General features: G+C 31.9%; 1 long non-coding RNA gene across 1 annotated transcript; it reads right to left on the bottom strand.

Annotated features, from left to right (window-relative positions):
• Positions 1 to 1,629: 1,629 nt before the first annotated feature.
• On the bottom strand, positions 1,630 to 9,560 carry LOC114325441 (uncharacterized). Its single transcript, XR_003651675.1, has 2 exons — positions 9,486 to 9,560; positions 1,630 to 2,134 (listed from the first exon to the last, which is right to left on the bottom strand). It is a non-coding gene; the product is annotated as an uncharacterized LOC114325441 (long non-coding RNA).
• Positions 9,561 to 9,918: the final 358 nt, after the last annotated feature.

Here is a 9,918-nt window from a genome sequence, read left to right as displayed (position 1 = left end):
GGTGGTTACGAAGAACCCAAGACCAAGGGTTAGACAAAACGTAACAATTAATGAATACAATTTTGAAGTCGTCAAAGAATTTAAGTACTTGGGAGCGATCATAACATCTGGAAATAACTATGAAAAAGACGTGGCAGCCAGGATTATTGCAGGAAACAGGGCATATTACTCGTTAAGGACCCTACTTAAATCAAAAATACTCTCAAGACCAGCAAAAATAAGAGTATATAAGACAATAATTCGTCCCACAATAACGTACGGAAGCGAAACCTGGACTCTGAATCAGCGGGAAACAACAAAATTACTGGTACTTGAAAGAAAGATACTGCGGATTATCTATGGGCCTTGCAGAGAAGAGACAACAGGAGAATGGAGAAGAAGACACAATGATGAACTCCAGACAATATACGGAGATGAAAACATAGTACGCTACATTAAATCAAACAGAATACGATGGGCGGGTCACGTACTAAGATCAAGTGACGAAAGACTTCTAAACGCCACATTCTGGGAAAGGCCCGATGGAAAAAGGTCAGTTGGTCGCCCAAGAAAGAGATGGAAGGACGCAGTAGCCAGCGATCTACGCAAAATGGGAGTACAGCAATGGGAAATAGCTGCTCAGGACCGACAACAATGGAGGGAAATAGTAAACGCGGCCAAGACTCACATAGAGTTGTAGAGCCAAATGATGATGATGATGATGATAAAAAATGCCATTTTCTTAAGAATAGAAAGATTAGCATCAGAGATACGAAAAAATGTTGATTGAAAAAAGTTGTAGGTTATATAATTCCCAAGAACTTGGTTTAAAAAATTTTTTTCTACGGCAAAAATTGAGTGAATCGTAAATGAGTATATCGAAAAAAATTGACTTTTTCTATACAAAACTAACACTTTCGATAGCGAATAAATCGAAAGCTATTAATTTTTTCAAAAAAATGTATAGAACATTTTTTGTTTACAATGCATGTTTTTATCAACTTTTGTGGTCAAAATGTTATAAAAAATTTCCACCCACGAGATGGGGTGGCAACCACCCCCATTGTAAAAGTGCCTTTCGGAATCATATAGATTTTGATCCCTGGACTATGTACTACTTATTCTCAAATTTTCAAGCAAATCAATCAATTCTGTAAAAATTGCGAGGTGAAAAGCTTCGGTTCCTTGCCTAATAGTAAAAATTCGATATATTTTTTGATCAGAGCGTCCTATCGACAAGAATCAAAATATGTTTTAAAGGTGAAGAGGGCATTTTTTGGATGCAAATTTTTTATTTTGTCGAATCCACTGCTATCCATTGTTAACATACATACTGTGCAAAGATTCTAAAGGTGCCGGTGGGGGACGACCGACGTCTATGTGCGTCGGTGTACATATAATACAGAAATTATTCGAAGTAATAAAATAAATAATATAAAATTTATATGATTCTTCGACTGCATTTTAGAATTCTTCGTCTGTAACCCTATCAGAAGAGCCCTTCAAAGTTGCTATCAGCTGGAGTCAGCTCAACCATGGTTTTTTACCAGTTTGTTACTCATCTCTCTCCTCTTTATCCTTGTTTAACAGGTAACACAACAGCTTAACTACTCAGTAATACTAATTACTAAATTTGATTAAAACAGCACATTATTCAAACCCCTTTGAGGAACTTTTATTTAATACTCGTGAAAGTGTAATTTTACATATAGTAATTAAAATAGTAAAATCTGTATAAAAACGGTCAAAATATTAAAAAAAATAAGGAACAAATTCCACATTAAATTTATTATCAACGTTATGTTTAGAATATTTATTAGATATATCGACCACATTAAGTAATGTAACACATTATTATATAACCAATTAAGATTTTTATTGGCAACTTATTAAAAAGTTCTGAATTTTATATGCGTCATTTCTTTATAGTCCCCATATACATGAATGTAAATATAAATATTACTTTCTTCATTTAATTTTCTGCACGCTTTCAATAGATCTCAATTTATGACTTTGGTAGACTTTTTTATGGACGTACTGCATTTTTACCGATGGTGGCCACTATTTATGACACACATTACCCGCTTAGATTTTTCCACAGCAGCGTCGCTCCTGCGTTCAATCCCGGATTATCGCTGGGTGGTATCTTAATCATCTGCAAGAAAACAACAAGAATATTATTACATAATCAAGTTGCCAGTGTAGAACTTAATAACTTGATAAAAAAATACGATGGTATTAAAAATTATGCCATATATTAATTTTATTTTTGATGGGTTTAATTTTTTTATTTATTTAAATTTATGTGTCTCGGCTGCAATGGCCATTGACACAAATAATATAGAGACGTACAACTAATTATTACAACAACTATTAGTTATTAATTATAATTATTAATCACTGAATTTTGAATAACAAGTAGAGATTCTTCTTCTTCTTCTTTCTCGAAACTCCTTATGCCCCTCAGGGGCGTCGGAGGTTTTATTCATCTTCTATCCATCTCTTCCATTTCTTGCGGTCCTTTGCTAACTCTTTCATTTGTTGATGTGTTTTTCCGTTTTCCTGTCCAATTTCTATAATCTGATCGATCCATCTCTTCCTTGGCGTCCCTTTCATTCTTTTACCATATCTTTTCGATTCCATCACCTGCTTTGGTAGTCTTCCCTGGTCCATTCTGTTAATGTGTCCATACCATTTTAATTTCTTTTTTGTATCTTGGTTATTATCGATTCCTGTTTCAGTCTTTGTCTAATATCTTCATTTCTTATTCTGTCCAATTTCATTTTTCCTGCTATTTTTCTTAGCTGCTTCATCTCCGCTGCGTTTATTGTACTGTCTATTTTTGCATTGTTTACCCATGTCTCACTTGCACATATTAAAGTTGGTACAGAGATTGCGTTGTATACCTTCAGTTTTATTTCTTTATCTATTTCTTCCTTTCCAAATATTGTTTTATTTAGTGCATAGTAGATCTTATTTGCTTTTTTCGCTCTGTATGAGATTTCTTGATCTATATTTCCATCCTCTGATATTATTATTTCAAGGTATTCAAACGTCGAGACTGTTTCTATTATTTCGTTTTTGCACCTAAATATCGTTTGGTTTATTTCTTCCCTTTTCTTTTGCGTTACTATCACGGTCTTCGTTTTCTTTACATTTACCTCCATTTTCAAATTTTCTATTTCCTCCACCCAGATATCGATTAATTTTTGCATTTTCTCTTTATTGTCTGCTATTATTACTAAGTAATCTGCATATAGTAATCCCTCCATTCTCAGTGGTACTAAATTCCTGTACCCTATTATTGACTGTAATTGCCTTGACCTCCTTTTAGCGCTCTTCATTACTCTATCCATTACTAATACAAACAAAACTGGGCTGAGACTGTCCCCTTGTTTTATTCCTCTCCTTAGGTTTATTATTGGCGATCTGTTTCTGTTTATTTGTACTTTAGCAAGTACGTTTCTATATGTACTTTTTACCACGCTTACTATCTTTTACGGGATTTGCAGATCTTCCATTACTGACCATATTACTTCTCTATTTATAGAATCGTAATATATAAGTCTTCTCCTATTTCGTTTTTCCTTTCAATTATATTTCTCAGTATGTATATATTATCTGTTGTTCCTCTTTCTTTCCTAAAAGCCGCTTGTTCTTCTTCTAGTATCCCTTCCAGTTCTTTCCTGAGCTTCCTTTCTATTATCCCGGTGCGTGTATGTTTCAGAGAAATAAGGAAAAAAAATATTCTGTTGGTGACACAACCCCCTCCAGGCCGAAACCAAATTTTCCGAGTAGTATGGTCATCTATAATAATAACCTATATGTTTCCTGCAGCCGATTTTGATGATATACATAGTTATAAACAAATGAAAATCAAAAAACGGTAAATTTTCGATTTTTTCGTCTATTACTAAAAAATTGGGCATTCTAAACAAATTTAAGAGTTCTAACAATAAAACACTGAAAACGTTTGTTTTCTATACTTCCACAAAATTTATTATAACTAAGTGACTACAGCTGTTTCGGCGGAGTGCCTTTCTCAAGTGATATAGTTTACAATGTGTTTGCCTTTTTAAGTCTTCAACTGAAGAGGTTGAGGAGTGGGGAGCTGTTTGTCTCGAGTTGGTCATTCAGAATTATATCTGTATTTTTCAGTTTATTAATTTCCATAGATTCTAAAAAAGATAGCTTAAGGCCTTTATTTTGAATATGTAGAATTTGAAACTCTTCATTGAAAGAATGATTATGATCTAGAAGGTGAAGTGCGTATGTAGAAGTGTCTGTTTTTCTATTGTTGAATGCCCTTTTGTGTTCTGCTATCCGTTTGTCAGTGTTTTATTGTTAGATAAAATGAACTTCCATCAAGTAACGGTCGAATCCATAAATTAAAATTTAAGAGTAATAATCTCATAAACCGTATAAAAAACTTCAATATGGCGTTTGCTGAATATGTCTATCCTTATTGGTTGCTTAGAAAATTGCAAAATAAATAATAAATTTTGAGTTTTTATAAATATTTATAACTTATGTAAAAATTAACTTAGAACCTTCTTATTACACAGAATGCTGAGACTTATGGTGCTTAAATCATACCCTAAATTTCAAAACAATTGGTCAAATAGTTTAAAAGTTATTTAATTTGTTTATCCAAAATTAATTTTTTTTGCAACACTCTAAGTCAGAAAATGATGAAGTTACAGTAATATTTTGGATAGTTTATGAAAGAAGAAAATGTACAGTATTAATTTAATTTAAAAAGATGACAAAAAATAATTATAAATATTGCAAAATAATTTTGCAAAATCATGTGAATTAAAAAAATGGGGGGGGGGCAACTTTGTCCGTAATTGTCCTAGGACAGTTGTTTTTCTTTCTAAATGTGTATAAAAATTCAGTCTTTCTAAATATGAAAAAATAATTTTTCTACGGGTAACGGTTAAAAAGTTATTCTAATTGTTTATAAGTAAGCAAAAAATCGACATGTTTTTGCAAAATAATTTTACACTGTTTAAAATTATTTTTTGTCATTTATTTTTAATTAAGGTAATATTATAAATGTTCTTCTTTCATAAACTGTCCGAAGTATTATTGTAACCTCATAATTTTCTGACTTATAGTGTTGCAAAGAAATGAATTTGGGATAAACAAATTAAATAACTTTTAAACTATTTGACCAATTGCTTTGAAATTTAAATTATAATTTAAGTACAAGAAGTTTCGATATTCCGTGTAATAAGAAGATTCTAAGTTAATTTTTACTTAAGTTATGAATATTTATAAAAACTCAAAATTTATGATTTATTTTGCAGTTTTCTAAGCAACCAATAAGGATGGACATATTCAGCGAACGCCATATTGAAGTTTTTTATACGAGTTATGAGTTTCTTACTCTCAAATTTGTTTAAATTGCTTAACTTTTTGGTAATAGACGAAAAAAACGATAATTTACCGTTTTTTGATCTTCATTTGTTTATAACTATATATATCATCAAAATCGGCTGCAGGAAACATATAGGTTAATAATATAGATGTCCATACTACTCAAAAAATTTGCTTTCGGCCTGGAGGGGGATGTGTCACGAGAAAAATCTTATTTCTCTGGACTAGTAGACTTTATATGCCATTACCCGCTTAGATTTTTCCACAGCAGCGTCGCTCCTGCGTTCATTCCCGGATTATCGCTGGGTGGTATCTTAATCAAAACAACAAAAATATTATTACATAATCAAGCTGCCAGTCTAGAACTTAATAACTTGATAAAAAAATAAGATGGTATTAAAAATTATGCCATATATTAATTTTATTTTTGATGGGTTTAATTTGATTGGTGTTGTAGACAAGATATGAGGAGCGGAAAAAGAATACGGATGGTTTAAATGTAAAATATCAACTAAAATATTTTTAATTACCAGAGAACAGCAGTTCTCGCCAGTGGCGCATACCTACACCCCCTACACGCGACACTATATAGGGTGTGCCAGGCTAATTTATCCACGCTATATCTCTTAAACGAATAGAGATTTTCGAATGGGACAAAAGGTGATATATTCTACTTGTAATACACTTTAATATGGCGTACAAAAGAATCATCCCCTAAATAATCATCCCTTAGTTACAACCCCTAACTTTTTTTTTTAATAGCACCCTGTATATTTTTTATAGTTTTGTATGTGGTCTTTTATCGTCTATTTTGAAAATAAAATCGGTTTGGAAATAACCTAGAAACTATCAGTTTATTTTTGTTAAATTGTGTGTCCCAGACTAATTTATCCAGGCTATATTTCTTAAACGAATAGAGATTTTCGAATGGCACAAAAACTAATCTATTCCATTTGTAATACACTTTCATATGGCGTAGAAAAAATTCATCCCCTAAATATTCATCCCTAACTTACAGGGTGCTATTTAAAAAAAAGTTAGGGGTTGTAACTAAGGGATGAATATTTAGGAGATATTTTTTTTCTACGCCATATTAAAGTGTATTACAAATGTAATAGATCAGTTTTTGTCCCATTCGAAAATCTCCATTCGTTTATGAAATATAGCCTTGATAATTTAGTCTGGGACACATAATTAACAAGACTAAACTGATATTTTCTTGGTTATTTACGAACCGATTTTATTTTAAATAAATGTGTTAAATAGACGATAGAAGACCACATCCAAAACTATAAAAAAATATACAGGGTGCTATTAAAAAAATTAAAGTTATTAGTTGTAACTAAGGGATGAATAATTTGGGGATTATTATTTTCTACGCCATATTAAAGTGTATTACAAGTAGAATAGAACACTTTTTGTCCCATTCGAAAATCTCTATTCGTTTAAGAGATATAGCGTGGATAAATTAGTCTGGGACACCCTGTATATACAAAAAATTTTTGATTTTCTAAATCTGACTGAATTGAACATTGGGCCAACTCCCACCTTAAAGTTCAGGAAAAGACTCACCCATTCATATGTCAACCATCCGTTTTGGTCCAAGGGTGTGGATTTTACGGCCCTTCCTATTTAGGGTCTGTTTTTCGTTCTCGTCCCCAAAACTCCCAAAAACTTCGAAAATTTAACTCTGACCTTTGCGGCTTCTGATAGAAGCGATCATTACCTTTCCAACGAATGTCTAATTTTGAAAATCGGTTATACCATTCAAAAGTTACCGAGCTCAGAAGTATGAGTCAATTTTTATATAAAAAAGGGAAAATGTTTGTGGATATGTATGTATGTATGTATGTATGTATGTATGTATGTATGTATGTATGTATGTATGTATGTATGTATGTATGTGTGTGGAAAAGTTAAACCGATCTGAATTTTTTTTTCTGTGTTTGAAGAGGGGGTGAGGGCCGATTCAGAACCGGTGTAGTTTGTGAGTTTTGACTACCCATAAGCCAGCTATAGGACTTGGTAGGTACAAAACGGCATATTTTTTGGCGGTATATATCTTCGGTTCAAGAAGAGACAGAAGAACAGTAAATACACCAAAGCAATAGCGTTGAGTTAAGCTTTCAAATGGTGTCTAAGCTGTCAGGATCAGACATACACACGGCTCAGTATAGCCGAAAAACTGAAAAACTAAACTTTAAAAATTTTGGTTTTTCGACAATTACTTAAAATTTCAACCTACGAATTACGCCAATAGCTGAGCGTTTGTAGAAGGACTCTAGACGAATCTAACGGTGTATACCTTATATCCGGGAAAATTCGAATTTTTAAGTTATAGGCTTCATAATTATGATCAAAATCTCTTTCTTATGGGAAAAACGGCTTTTCAAGCTCAATAATTCCTGTAATAGCTTCAGTTATCATAATTGACCTTAGATGCATAAGATACTACTTGTCGATACGTTTCGAACTCATGTTTAGTGAACAAAATCGGTTAAGCCGTTTAGAAGGTATTAAGCTACAAAAGTATAATCCAATTAACGATTACTCCCGAAATGGTTTATGTAGTTGTAGTGGTTACGACGCTAATTTGATCTGGCAACGGGCAATCCGAGTTCATTTACCGGCCATCCCAATATATTTTTTAATCTATTTCGAATTAAAAAAAAATCAAGTGTACATTCGATGGACACTAGATCATTTGGGAGATAATGCAACAAAGGCGACCATTTATAAAGCTTAACGTGTAATCGAGAAACATTGCATTCAACTTTATACTATTGCTGCTATTTAATTTATAAATAACTTTGAAAAACTCCTGATACAAGAATAAAAAACCGCTAAACGCCGTAAAATTGAGTGGCGCATACAATATTCCAGCTACAAAAGATCTGATATGAATATTATGTGGTGCGAAAATGTATATTCATTTTGATGCAAAACAAAATTCTAGTTTTATTTTAAAATATTTTTTCATAATATTTGCTTTTGAAGTAAACGAGCTACAAAAGAGTTTCAAAATTCAAACTGTATCAAAGTTACTCTTTTGTGGCGCGTTTTACTTCAAATTGGGCAAATATTATGAAAAAATCTTTTAAAATAAAACTAGAATTTTGTTTTGCATCAAAAAGAAAATACAATATCATTCATTGCAGTTTATCAGCTACGAGATGTCATTAAGGGTTGCAGCTACGAGAGGTTCAGTTGGATCAGGACAAAGTTTTGTCAAATGTATTTGCAACAAAAACTGTTCCACAAACAGAAGGCAATCATAATCGGCAATTCTAAATGTGGCCAAAACACTCTATGGAAAAATAAATAATGTTTATTGATGAGATATGTGGTAATGTTAATTGAGGTATAATTATTATGACTTGCTTTTATAAAAACACTGATTATTTTTTATAATATGATTGTTTGTATTACCAATAATTGTCCATTAATTTTAAAGACGAGTCATTAACTTTTACTAAAAATGATTATTTTCCAATTACAGAGTATTTTATTGTTTATTTATTTATTTTGATATTGTAGGTATATTCTAAAGGGCTTACTAGTTTATCTTGCAGTGTCCGTATTAATATCAGGATAAACTAGTTTGGCCTAGGTCAAACTAGTTCACTCTATCGCGTTTAGGACAAACTAGTTTGTCCTGAAATCGGGTTTGGCCGGTAACACATATATTAGTTTTAATTTAAATTTGCTTCTTTTTTTCTTCTATAAATTTTTTTTCTGTTTAATACTTAAAATTTTGTTCCGTATATTATCAGATGGTGAACCTACGTTATTAAAAAATAGGTCCACTCAATTAAGCAATAAATAGTCCTAACGATTTATCTTCTGAAGAAAAATTGGTGTTTCATTAAAACGACAGTTATGAAAAATGCCCGAATATATATTTGGGTAAACATTTACATTTGCTTTTTGCAGGTGTGTAATATTTTATTTTTGGGGTAGTCGAGGTATTCTCGTGTAGCAACTCCCAACGAAGACAGGTGTACGGATTTTAAAATATAATAACAACGCAAACACGATACTCTGCAGTTTACACCTCTACAACTGATCAGATAATAATAATTTTCCCTAAATATCGCGTCATATACTAAACTCTACATACTTACGTAATTAAATAAGCGATGGAGCAGATTTGTAGCCTTTAAGATACATCGTCGGGTACGCGTTCAAAAACTGGCAAGGTGCACTTTTAGACTCGGGCAAATTGTTACATTTAGATAATGAATAAATTAGTAATACACAATTACTTCGTGACTACAAATATTTTATTTTTTTAAATCACTTTATTTATTTATTTTTGTTTAACATTAGACACACTAAGCATCAAAATTAACGCACCACCGTAAAAATGGGATATTTTTGATGTCCTGTATTTCCTAAACTTTTTGTTCGATTTGAGTGATTTGCTTAGCTTTATTCTTTGTTCTTCAAGAATATCGATGTAATAATATTGTTGCTCAACAGATAAGTGTCATTGTATACCGGGTGTAACAATGATAGTATGTTTTTTCCTCAAAGTTTGGAACACCCTGTGGAATA

Source organism: Diabrotica virgifera, chromosome 1 (genome assembly GCF_917563875.1).
Source record: "Diabrotica virgifera virgifera chromosome 1, PGI_DIABVI_V3a".
NCBI lineage: Eukaryota > Metazoa > Arthropoda > Insecta > Coleoptera > Chrysomelidae > Diabrotica > Diabrotica virgifera.
This window is presented reverse-complemented; position numbering and strand designations above follow the sequence as displayed.